The following is a 12,274-nucleotide window of genomic DNA, read 5'->3' as shown; positions in this document are numbered from 1 at the left end:
ATATATAAAATAATCATTAATATTTATTATCATGCATGAATTAACTTTCACTTGTAAATACATGCATACTTTTTTGCATATTTTTGGCAGCTGACTTAGAATCTGCAACAAAATATACTGTTTCGTTTCACAGTCAAAGTCTTTAGTCCCTGGTATTTATTAGCAACGTATCAATATTGAAAGCCAATTCATAGCTTGCTGTATTAAGAGATCATGTACAAAAAGAGCTATAAAGTCAAGTGTGCATGTACATGTGATTGTCAGTCTTGTGTTTTATGCAAGCAAGAATATGGTGATCTGGAATGACTGGAAAGGCAAAATAGTAACCTGAAGAGACAGATCTTATTTTTTCACCCTTGCAGATAGTTTGTGTTGCCTTAGGAGAGTAAGTTAACTTTGTTCTACCTTAGGCTATAGATTAATACAAATTTCTCTGTGTGGGAATGCCAATTTAAAAAGTCCCCAGCTGGCTTATTCCCACCTTGATGCTCATCTCCTTGGTCCTGTAGCAAGGTTTGTACACTTAACTGGATCAGGAAACTGCTCTGCCTGAAAAATAACCTGCTTGATGAATGAAAGTCTTGAAATAGTTTTGGTTTCTGTACATGTCAATTGTTAGTCTTGCTTTTGATGCTAGTTACAAGTTTGGATAATGCTACATGGCATTTTTATGGAATATGGGTATTTATCTGCCTTACAGACATTGGAAACACCAGACATTCTTTCATGGAAAATCAAACAGTAGTTAAAATGAAAAGCTCTGCAACCAGTGCCAAACTACTGAATCACTCCGATAATAAGTTCTAAAGGAAAATTTTCTGTTTCAGAATACAAGTTGGACCGAGCACAACATTTCTTCATAGAGCATCAAGTGTTTATTCTGCCAAAGTTTAACAGTTAAAAAAAAAAAAAAAAATCTGATCACTTGCAAATGCTGATTTTTTTCCCATTTTTCCCTTAATTTTAACAAGCAGTATGAATAATATGGAAGTGTAAATGAATAAGTTTTCTTATACACAACCTTTTGCTAGATTCATATTGTTCAGAACATAAAAGCAGCATTTAAAGTGGTAGCTGTCACCAGTTTCCATTGAGTTGGTAGTTTTAAGAAAAAAGAAACATGGCCATCCAGCCACTTGTATTCCAGAAAAAATGAAATAAAGTGTTCAAAGTATGTTAGACTGCAAAGCAAATTTAATTTAATTTGGTATTATGTTTTTTCCTAACTTTACTATCAACAAAAAGTTATATGTATTACATTAGAAATTCAGAGATCCAAAAGAAGATTACTTGGACTCAGTTTGTGATAGACTGTTAGAAATGGAAGCAGTAAATATCACATTTATAACATAGTAATTGACTACAGTTTGCACTTCTATGTCTAATGAAGAACATGGGCCCGTAAACGTTCCCATGTCCTTTGAGTATATACTGTTTTGTAGATGGAAAAAGTAACAATATTTCTAGGAAGATCTCCAAACTAAATTTGTTTGCAAGTTTTGAAACAGACAATTTGTTTCTTCGGAATAGTCAAAATGAAAACTTTCAGAAACATTACTAATAAAAAGGATATTATCTCAGTAAAGAAGTGATTTCCCTACCATATTAATTAACCTAGCCTGTGTTCTCAGATGTGTGTTTTGTCCCTGGGAATTTTGTAGGAGGCTCTCATTTGTGTCTCGTTGACACAATAGCGGTAACTCTGTCATGCAAGGTTGATTCTAACCCTAAATACATTGGGAGACTTCTGAAAAAGTCTGCTTTAATTGTAGTTAACCACTGCTGTTATGGCTTTAATATTATTTTCTCATAATTATACTATTATGAATCGTAAGTACTATGTAATCTATATTAAAGAGGGCTTTAAACTAAAGTTTCCAGGGGAGGGGAACCTCAATCCATCCCACTCCTACCAGTTTGACACCAGCACCAGCAACAGATGCCTAGAGCCTTGAGAAAGATCACAGGTCAGCAGAAGAGCACCTGAAAAGCAGCACAAAGGAATTCCAGCCACTCCAGCCAGTTAAGTCAGCTTCATTGGCAGCCCAACTTAAATGCCTCTATGTAAACGCACGTAGCATGGGGAATAAACAAGAGGCGTTAGAGACGTGCACATCTGCAGGGCTATGATCTTATTGGCATCATGGAGATGTGGTGGGATGGCTCCTGTGACTGGAGTGTTGGAATGGAAGGATACAGGCTCTTTAGGAAGGACAGGCAGGGAAGACAAGGAGGGGGTCCTGCCCTCTATGTCAGTGATCAGCTGGAGTGCATGAAGCTCTGCCTGGGGATGGATGAGGATCCAACCAAGAGCTTATGGGTTAGGATTAAAGGGAGGGCAGGGACAGGTGATGTTATAGTGGGGGTCTGCTACAGGCCACCCAACCAGGAAGACCAAGTAGATGAGGCCCTCTATACACAGATAGGAGCAGCCTCACGTTCACAAGCCCTGGTCCTCAATGGGGGACTTCAACTACCCCAATATCTGTTGCAGGGACAACACAGCAGGGCATAAGCGATCCGGGAGGTTCCTGGAGTGCATTGATGAGAACTTCCTTCTCCAAGTGATAAACGAGCCAATGAGGAGAGGTGCTATGATGGACCTTGTTCTCGCCAACAAGAAGGGGCTCATGGGGAATATGAAGCTCAAGGGCAGCCTTGGCCGCAGTGACCATGAAATGGTGGAGTTCAAGAACCTTAAGGCACCGAGGAGGGCGCACAGCAAGCTCACTACCCTGGATGTCAGGAGAGCAGACTTTCACCTCTTCAGGTATCTGCTTAGTAGAGTACCATGGGATAAAGGCCTGGAGGGAAGAGGGGCCCAAGAAAGCTGGTTAATATTCAAGGATCACCTCCTCCAAGCTCAGGACCGATGCATCCCAACAAAGAGGAAGTCAGGCAAAACCACCAGGAGGCCTGCATGGATGAACAAGATGCTCCTGGACAAACTCAAACCCAAAAAGGAAGCCTACAGAGGGTGGAAGCAAGGACAGGTAGCCTGGGAGGAATACAGAGAAATTGTCCAAGCAGCCAGGGATCAGGTTAGGAAAGCTAAAGCTCTGATGGAATTAAAGCTGGCCAGGGATGTCAAGGGCAACAAGAAAAGCTTCTTTAGGTACTTAGGTGGTAAAAGGAAGACTAGGGAAAACGTGGGCCCTCTCTGGAAGGAAATGGGAGGCCTAGTTACCTGGGATACAGAGAAGGCTGAGGTACTCAATGACTTTTTTGCCTCAGTCTTCACCGACAAGTGCTCAACCCACACCGCCTAAGTCTCAGAAGGCAAAGACAGGGACTGGGAGAATGAAGAACCTCCCACCATAGGAGAAGATCAGGTTCAAGACCATCTAAGGAAGCTGAAGGTGCACAAGTCCGTGGGACCTGGTGAGATGCATCCACATGTCTTGAGGCAACTGGCGGGTGAAGCCACTAAGCCACTATCCATCATATTTGAGAAGCTGTGGCAGTCCGGTGAAGTTCCCACTGGCTGGAAAAGGGGAAACATAACCCCCATTTTTAAAAAGGGAAAAAAGGAAGACCCAGGGAGCTACAGGCCAGCCAGCCTCAGCTCTGTGCCTGGCAAGATCATGGAGCAGATCCTCCTGGAAACTACGCTAAGGCACATGGAAAATAAGGAGGTGATTGGTGACAGCCAACATGGCTTCACTAATGGCAAATCATGCCTCACAGATTTGGTGGCCTTCTACAATGAGGTTACGGTGTTGGTGGATAAGGGAAGAGCAACTGATGTCATCTGCCTGGATCTGTGCAACGCATTTGACACTGTCCCACATGACATCCTTGTCTGTAAATTGGAGAGACATGGATTTGACAGATGGACCACTCAGTGGATAAGGAATTGGCTGGATGGTCGCACTCAAAGAGTTGCAGTCAATGGCTCGATGTCCAAGTGGAGATCAGTGATGAGTGGCATTCCTTCAGGGGTCAGTATTGGGACCAGCGCTGTTTAACATGTTTCTTGGCGACATGGACAGTGGGACTGAGTGCGCCCTCAGCAAGTTTGCTGACAACACCAAACTGTGTGGTGCGGTTGACATGCTGGAAGGAAGGGATGCCATCCAGAGGGATCTTGACAGGCTTGAGAGGTGGGCCCGTGCGAACCTCATGAATTTCAACAAGGCCAAGTGCAAGGTCCTGCACATGAGTCAGGGCAGTCACAAGCACAAATACAGGCTGGGTGGAGAATGGGTAGAGAGCAGCTCTGAGGAGAAGGACTTGGGGGTGTTGGTTGATGAGAAGCTCAGCATGAGCCAGCAATGTGCACTTGCAGCCCAGAAAGCCAACAGTGTCCTGGGCTGCATTAGAAGAAGCATGACTGGCAGGTTGAGGGAGGTGATTCTCCTCCTCTACTCTGCTCTTATGAGACCCCACCTGGAGAATTGCATCCAGCTCTGGGGCCCCCAACATAAGAAGGACATGGACGTGTTGGAGTGAGTTCAGAGGAGGGCCACGAAGATGGTCAGAGGGCTGGAGCAGCTCTCCTAGACAGACAGGCTGAGAGAGTTGGGGTTGTTCAGCCTGGAGAAGAGAAGGCTCTGAGGAGGCCTTGTAGCAGCCTTCCAGTACCTGAAGGGGACCTACAAGAAAGAGGGAGAGGGAATTTTTACAAGGGCATATAGTGATAGGACAAGGGATAATGGATTTAAACTGAAAGACGGTAGATTTAGATTAGATATAAGGAAGAACTTCTTTACTCAGAGGGTGGTGAGGCACTGGAACAGGTTGCCCAGAGAAGCTGTGAATGCCCCATCCCTGGAAGTGTTCAAGGCCAGGTTGGATGGGGCTTTGAGCAACCTGATCTATTGGAAGGTGTCCCTGCCTATGGCGGGGGGGTGGAACTAGATGATCTTTAAGGTCCCTTCCAACCCAAACCATTCTATGATTTATTTTTTTCCAAGTTGGCACTTAAAAAAAGAATTAAATTTGCTTTAATTACTTATATATCATAGAGTGTTTTGCTGATTTTTAACATTCATTCTTTTCCCATTTCACCTGTAGGGGAAAACCACAAATAAGCATAAGAAGAAAAGGAACAAATACAGAACTTAAATGTAAATTAGGGAAAACCTGCAATATTTGATATACTGTAACAGACCTAATAACTATGCTGTTAAGTCTATTTTTTCACCAGTGAAAATATCTTGAGGTTCTGCAGCTGTTTGAACTAGTTGTGCTTACGTATTAAAAAATAAAACTTGTGTGTATAAAGTAACAAACACGTTCTTGGCATTATTCTCTTTGTGGGCATGTGGTATTCAAAAAGTTGAATCTGCTACGACCTTGAACAAACATGGTTACTTTGATTTAGGCAGCAAAGGCCTATGGCTGGTTGAATCTAGGTGTGAGCTCAGTCCCACTTGCCATTGCACATGCAGCGATGTGGCGTGGTAGGTGTTATAGCAGAGTTGACAAAAAAATGAGAGAAATTGGAAGACAAAAATTTCTAAACTAAGCTAAAAGACCACGTAGACACTAGCAGAGAAGTTAGAATTGGCTGACAGATATCCTAATATACTATTTTCAAAGGTATTTGGAAATATGGGAATGTATTAGTTAAGATGTTTGGTTCCCTGGATGGTTTTGCACTGCTTTTTATCATAGATAGAAATTCACTAGATGATAGAAGTTACTTTTACCACTCAGTGGAAATACTTACGTAAACTGAAAGAAATCATATGTCATAATTGCATACTAACTTGCGGTATGGAAAATGAGATCTTTTTTGTAGAACAATTTGTAAAGCAGAGGCTATTATTTTTTTCTTGAATGCTTATATTCCACAAAGTGTCATTTCATTGGACTTGCCCGCAGCAGTACAAAGTAGCTTTGACTTTAGGAAGTAAGCTTACTTACCAATGTATAACTTTTATTTTGTTAAACAACCAAACTACATCTTTGGTAATTTGTCAGCATATGATTCATACTGCGACTATACTTTTGTTTCATGTTTATTGTAATTTCTATATGCTTTACACTTAATGTAAAAGATGCATGTCTCCTCACATAAAACCATGGGCTGTTCTTTGCTGGGAAGATTGGAAAGAAATTTAATTCAACTAAAATGGAGAATTAATCAGTATTTTTTTCATTTAAGGTTTTATCAGAGGCTATGAAAATAGCCTTCAAAATAAATACAGAATATAGGTAATACCAATCTATTTGAACCTGTATGTCATCAAGAAAGAGAGAGAATAATTATTTTGCTTTTTCCAATGCAAAAACTAGGTTAACACAAAAGAAATGAGTGGGTGGCAAGTTCAGACCAAAAGGAAATACTTCATGAAACATAGTTCAGCTGTGGAAATGTGTAAGAAAGTGTAGTAGATTTTAATGTTTTATGTAGACCCAAAAAGTAATTGGTCTAATTGAAAGAGGAAAAGTCTTGCTTCCTGAGCTCTTTGTTATGAGAGCCAAACTGTGCTGGAAAAAAGTGGAAAAAGAGTTTTCCCTGGAAGACTGGTAGTGAATAAGCTTTACTGAAGAAGTTCAGAACCATCTTGCATTAGAAGAAAGCAAGCCATATATATTTATAAAGAATAGTCATTTAAAAGGGGACATGAACCATGGAATATTCATGAGGGCAATCGTTCCCTAACTATGAAGGTTTTTACGGAACAGAATGTCTGAGGCCAGAAGATAAAATGTAATGGCATAGCCAACTTTCAGGATTTTGGAGAAATTGCTGTGAAAAAAATGAAGTAAATTTTAATTCTTTTTCCTAATTTTAATCCTTTAAAAATACCATTACATAATTCACTTAGAAGATTCTTGTCTTGGTTGATAGTGCTGTTGAATATCTAATATTTCCACAGCTGTGTTCAGTATTACTCCTTTGAGAAAAATATCTGTCTTGTGGAAAAAATAAGTCAGCTTGTATATATTTTCCCTAGGAATTGCTGTCATATGAAAAGTTCCCACAGAAAAACATAGATTTATTTTAGTAATACTGCATGCAAAACCTACACGTTTCTGTATATATACTCATAATGCTGCACACTTGGAATGAAAGTTCTTTTCTCTGAATTAATAGAACTGCTTCAAAGTACTTTGTAGAAAACAGTACATTATTAGCTGGTCTTATTAACTCAGTTTATCAAAGCTATTTTAATATAAATAACAGCCTAAATTGGAAGCTATGAATTATGCCAAAGTTTGCATTCAATAACTGTGTGGGGATCTGTATCCTGTACAAAGAAGTAAACACAAAAGAAAAGGAAATTCTACCAAACTACAGTAATCATTTACTCAGTGGCTGTAGGAAATGCCTTACATAACAGACTATTAAAGAAGAAATTATAAGGTAAATGGTTTTTAAGATGAACATTTTAAATAATGCAACTGTTAATGCTTTAATTTACTTTAATTCTCAAATCCTTGAAAAAAAATCCATTTAATGAATGGAGTCGGGATGGCTCAAGCAGAATGGAAGAATATTGTTTTGGGGAATTGACTCAACTCTTGAGTATTTGTTCACTTGTAGAGACTACAGAGAACGTTTGTGTCCATTACGGCTGGAAAACTCATAGGACTGGATTTGAAGCACTAGGCAAGAACATCACTGGCTTTTATGGGAAAAGTGAATAGCTAAGCCTTTGTAACTGCCAAACACCAGATAATTTTTGAGTCCAGCATAACAGTTATTGGACCTTATGATAAATAAGCAATGTTCAGGCATTTCCCCCAGCTGCCTTGCTCCTAATACCCAGCATAGTTTTGCATATTTTTATCCTCCTATAGAAAAGAAATTAATGTTTATAAGGGAAGCTGCAAATTGGGGAAGAGAGAAGATCTCTCCTTTTTCTTGAGATTAATATGGTCTTCCAATTATTTGTAGTACCCAACATTCCCCCAAGCTGAAAAAATTACAACTTCTGAGTACAGAGCTTTGAAGTCAGTGCCCCAAGTAAACCTCATTATCCATAGAGCTAGAACTCCAGATGAAAATGTGCAAACAAGTAAAAATGACTACTTCTAGTCACCATGACAGGGATTCCCAGGTATATGCATCAGTGAAAGACAGACCTGTATGAAATACACATCAAACTTTACTTCTAGTTTTAGTGAGGAACTGAAATAGAATGATTCCTGTAAGCTGCATGGGTTCATATAATAGTACTCAGCTACTGGGCAATGGCAAGATGTAAAGTTGTCATCAGCTCTCCAGCCCACCTCACTGTTCAAATGAGATTCCCCTTTGTTTGTATCTTGTGGTATCCTGGGAAACTCGATTAATTGGTGAGAATTTTTAATAGACACGACTGCAGAGAAGAGGCAGTTGTGTATTGCTCCAAGAAACTTCATAGCAATGACCAGATTGTGTATTGGGAAACTTAATGTGTTCACAGGCTGATAAAGTCAGTAAGTACTTAATGGAAACGTGCAAAATTATGTTCAGCAGCAATTAGGCAGGGCTATGTTGAAAGTACGTAAGAGCATAAGAACAGCTGTGCTGGATCAGATCAGAGCCCATCTACTCTAGTCCCCTGTCTTTGACAGTGACCAAAAATAGTTCCACAGAGAAAGGGTATTGCTGTTTATGGTGTTCCTTTGCTTTTAGTTTCCTTGAAGCAAAATAAACCTGTGTTTTTAAGACAGCTGTTTAATTTAGTTTTAAGATTCACCCTGAGATTGTTTGGCTTTTTTTATGCTATCCCATTTAAGACTGATCAAACGTTACCCAGTTTAGATAAGGACATTTATTGTGTGAAAAAGCTGATACCATAATGCTAGCAAATCTGTTGGTTTAGTTCTGCTTTACTAACTGGAATATTTCAGTATCATAAAATGGATGATAATTTATCAATAATTGGTTTATGGTGTGATCAAAAATGTTTTATGCAGTACTCAACTATGTAAGTTCTTTCAGGGACACACAATGGTGTATGAATGTTTTCTGAAAGGTAATTTAATGACATAGTAACTGTTGCAACTTGTTCATCTTGCATCATATATAACGTAAGATGTTTATGAAAAGTTCTGTTTGATATTCTCTATTCACTTCTTAAACTGAAAAGGAAAAAACAGTGCTAAGTCTTTATGGGTCTATCCTGATGGAATTTTAATGTGGAACAGGGTGTCTGTTAGCAAGGAACTTTACATGTGTAATGAAACTTTGTAACTTGGATATTGGGAACATTAAAGTAATGTATTTCCATTGAATTTCATCATAGCATTTATAACAAAATTGTTAAAATTATGCTTGCTAGTATTTGAGTATAGCTCTTAATGCCTGAATTGGTATAAAACTTTTGAGTAATATGTTAATTTATTAGGAAAATAAAAAGCTAAATTAATTTTGATCGTATGATCATTTCTTAATGTGGAAAAGGAGATCTGTTTAATACATTTTAGTTTTGTAAGTAATGTTTTCACTTCTTTTAGATGGAAAAAGTGTTCCAACATTTTTCCACAATATTTTGGGCCTTGCAACTGTACAAAAGTTGTTGACATCATTAAGTCAGAGCTCTTATTTCACTTGTCCACTGTTTTTTCCCCATTTAAGATGGTTTTCAGTGTGCCAAGAAAAGCAAAATTAAAGCCTTTCCCCTTGAAATAGAGAGTTTGGGATTTAATGGTAACTAGCTATAATAGAAGGGTAACGTTACTAAATAAGTAATAGCAGCAGGGATCTCTCTCTTTTGTTCATTAGAAAAGAGGAAAGTATGTCTACGGAATAAGTCAAACATATTATTATGAACTAGTCTTTTTGGATGGATGTTTATACCTTTTTCACTTTTCAAGACAATAAGACTGTTACGCAGGGTTTCCTCCAAATGAGTGTAGGTTACATGGTTGACTGCTGTTTCTGGTCCACTAAATCTTTAAATGCTTCCTGCATGCAAAACCAGCTTTAAAAGTAAGTCTCATGAGAGTTTCAACTAGTTAACATTTGTATTACTATACAACAGAAATTATATACTATTTTGCTCCTGTGATATAACTGTTTATTAAAGTAGTGACTTGAGAGAGATGTTAAAAGTTCATTGATTTCTTTCAGTAAAAGAGTAACCAAATTGTTGATAGAGAAATGATAAAATCATGCTTCCCAATTCTGATTTTTTTTCTTACTGAATACTAAGGGGTTTTTGCAGTAAGTGCAAGCATGATGCTTGTTTCAGAATCAAAATTCAGAAATTGTATCAACCACTCTATCATGTTATGTAAAAGAGAATTCATTGGGTGAAATTCACTTTGTTGTCTTGGCCCACTAGAAAGCTAGTGGTCATGCCTCAAACTCCTTTTTGGGGCAAAGTTGAGTGATTTGTAGCTTTGGCATGAGGGGATCTCTTTATTCTTTATTAAATTGAAATGGAAAATGGAGAAGGGTGTGTACTGTGAGCTCTACATTTTTGGCGTCTCAGAGGTTCTAACAGCCTCAACACATGGGAATTAATCTCACAATCTCACTTTGGGAGGCATTTGATGCCTTGATTTTTCTGAGGGTTTTTTTAAAAGAAAGATCTTTTACCGTATCTTAGAGGAAACTTTGCCCCTAATCATTGCTTCACATTCAGAAAGCTACCCGAGTTCCCATGGTAACAACCTCGTTTTGTTGGACACCTTTGCAGTTTTTATTTTACCAGAAGTGTACGTCCCTGCGCACAAAGCAACGGTTCAGGGAGATCTTCAAAGTTCTGTCATCATTTAACCAGTAGAAAGGTCCTACTCAATAAAAATGTCAGTGTGAATACCTTTTCTATTAATATGGTGATAACCACAGGATGTCTTCTCTTATGTTTGAATTTATAATGGGACCTACCTGAAGGATTTAGCGGGTCTTGTCCAAATGCTTATGGATGATGCATGAGCCAACAATGCAAATCAGAACTTAGAAATATAACAGACAGAGAGCCTAAAGCCCCAAAATTCCTCTTATGCCACAAAGCATTGTGTTTCTGGAATTGCTACGGCTATTGAATCCTAACCTTTGCTATTCTGGATTTCTTACTTTAAAATATCTTGCCCTCTCATAGTTTCAACATTTACGTTCCATCCTTGTATTCAGATATATTTACATTACCTTTGTCTCTGGCTGGGTAACTAAAAAAATTTTATGCAGGTTTTTGCCCTACTCTAAGTAGTTTCCTCTCTGAAATGGTTAAAAAAAATCTGATGGGACAGTCTTAGCAACTTACAGCTTGTTCTCCCTTGAATTCATCTGTGAATACAAATTGCAGCTACACCTGCATGTGGAGAACAGGAGAAATGAGAGTACTTCTGTGCATCTACCCAAATCCGATTGCTTGTCAAAATTGTTACTTGATTGGCTTCAAAGCTTTCTTTCTCAAACCAAATTCTCATCAGGGACTTTCCAGTTTGCATACAGTGACTTTCTGCAGGCAGTCATTATTCCACCTATCGAGGAAAAATGTGAAGGCTCTCCCAATATGCCTCAATTGAGCTTCTTGTCAGACTAAAAGATCAAGTGGTGCCTACTTCTGTAAGACTTAGGAAATTTTCAAAGCATCAGTATGACCAAGGTTCAAGCAAGTTATTTCAATTCCATAAGAATACCCAATGGCTATTACAGGGTTTGGTCCATAATATTTTATAAGACTTCTGAGTCTGATAATACTTTAGCAGAACTATATTCCATTCTCAATCTAATTGCCTTCTTGAAGTATATTAATTTCCAATGTAAGTCTGCAAAAATTAATTATTTGCTCAAATATATTTTAAAGAATAAACAGTAACTGTAGGGATTTTGTGTTGAGCTGTCCTTGCATATTTTTATCCTACTGGTGGCCAAAGATTCTGAATTTGTTCCCATATTTGTCCTAACCAAGAATGGTCAGGTCACTTTTCTATATCTTACTGTCACAAGCTGTAAAATGGTGATAATCCCATTTACTTTGTTTATAAAATCCTTTGAGGCTCACTGTTAAAAAGTAGTGGGATTTTTTACAATAAAAAAAATGTCTCGCTTCCAATGTAGTTGGTAGAAGAGTTTGAAGAGTGAACAGACTTAAACTGCTTGCATTTGACATATGGAAATGTTATCCAAGTTTAATTGCCCATGTATTTCTTAAGTGCGTAAGCATCCATTTGTTGCATACCCTTCATCCCTTGGCTTCTTTCTCCTTCTTGGTCTTCTGCCTTTGCTACTGTTGTGTTCTGATTCCAAAACGGTTTTCCTTCAGTCTCTCTTGTTTCACTACTGTAGCATTATACTTGCACCATAACTTTCTCTTCAGGTCACATTATGTTATTGAGTGTTTCTTGTAGGAATAGCTTATCACAGCATACTTTTAGGCAA

At 38.4% G+C, this 12,274-nt stretch overlaps 1 protein-coding gene across 5 annotated transcripts in view; it reads left to right on the top strand.

Annotated features, from left to right (window-relative positions):
• The window catches only part of CENPP (centromere protein P), a 161,202-nt gene that overhangs the window by 86,702 nt on the left and 62,226 nt on the right, over positions 1 to 12,274 (top strand). The gene's annotated exons all lie outside the window — the stretch shown is intronic.

This window comes from Nipponia nippon, unplaced genomic scaffold, assembly GCF_047370975.1.
Source record: "Nipponia nippon isolate SJK-2023a ecotype South Korea unplaced genomic scaffold, ASM4737097v1 scaffold_9, whole genome shotgun sequence".
Classification (NCBI taxonomy): Eukaryota; Metazoa; Chordata; class Aves; order Pelecaniformes; family Threskiornithidae; genus Nipponia; species Nipponia nippon.
The sequence above is the reverse complement of the archived record's forward strand: the minus strand, read 5'-3'. Positions and strand labels throughout refer to the sequence as shown.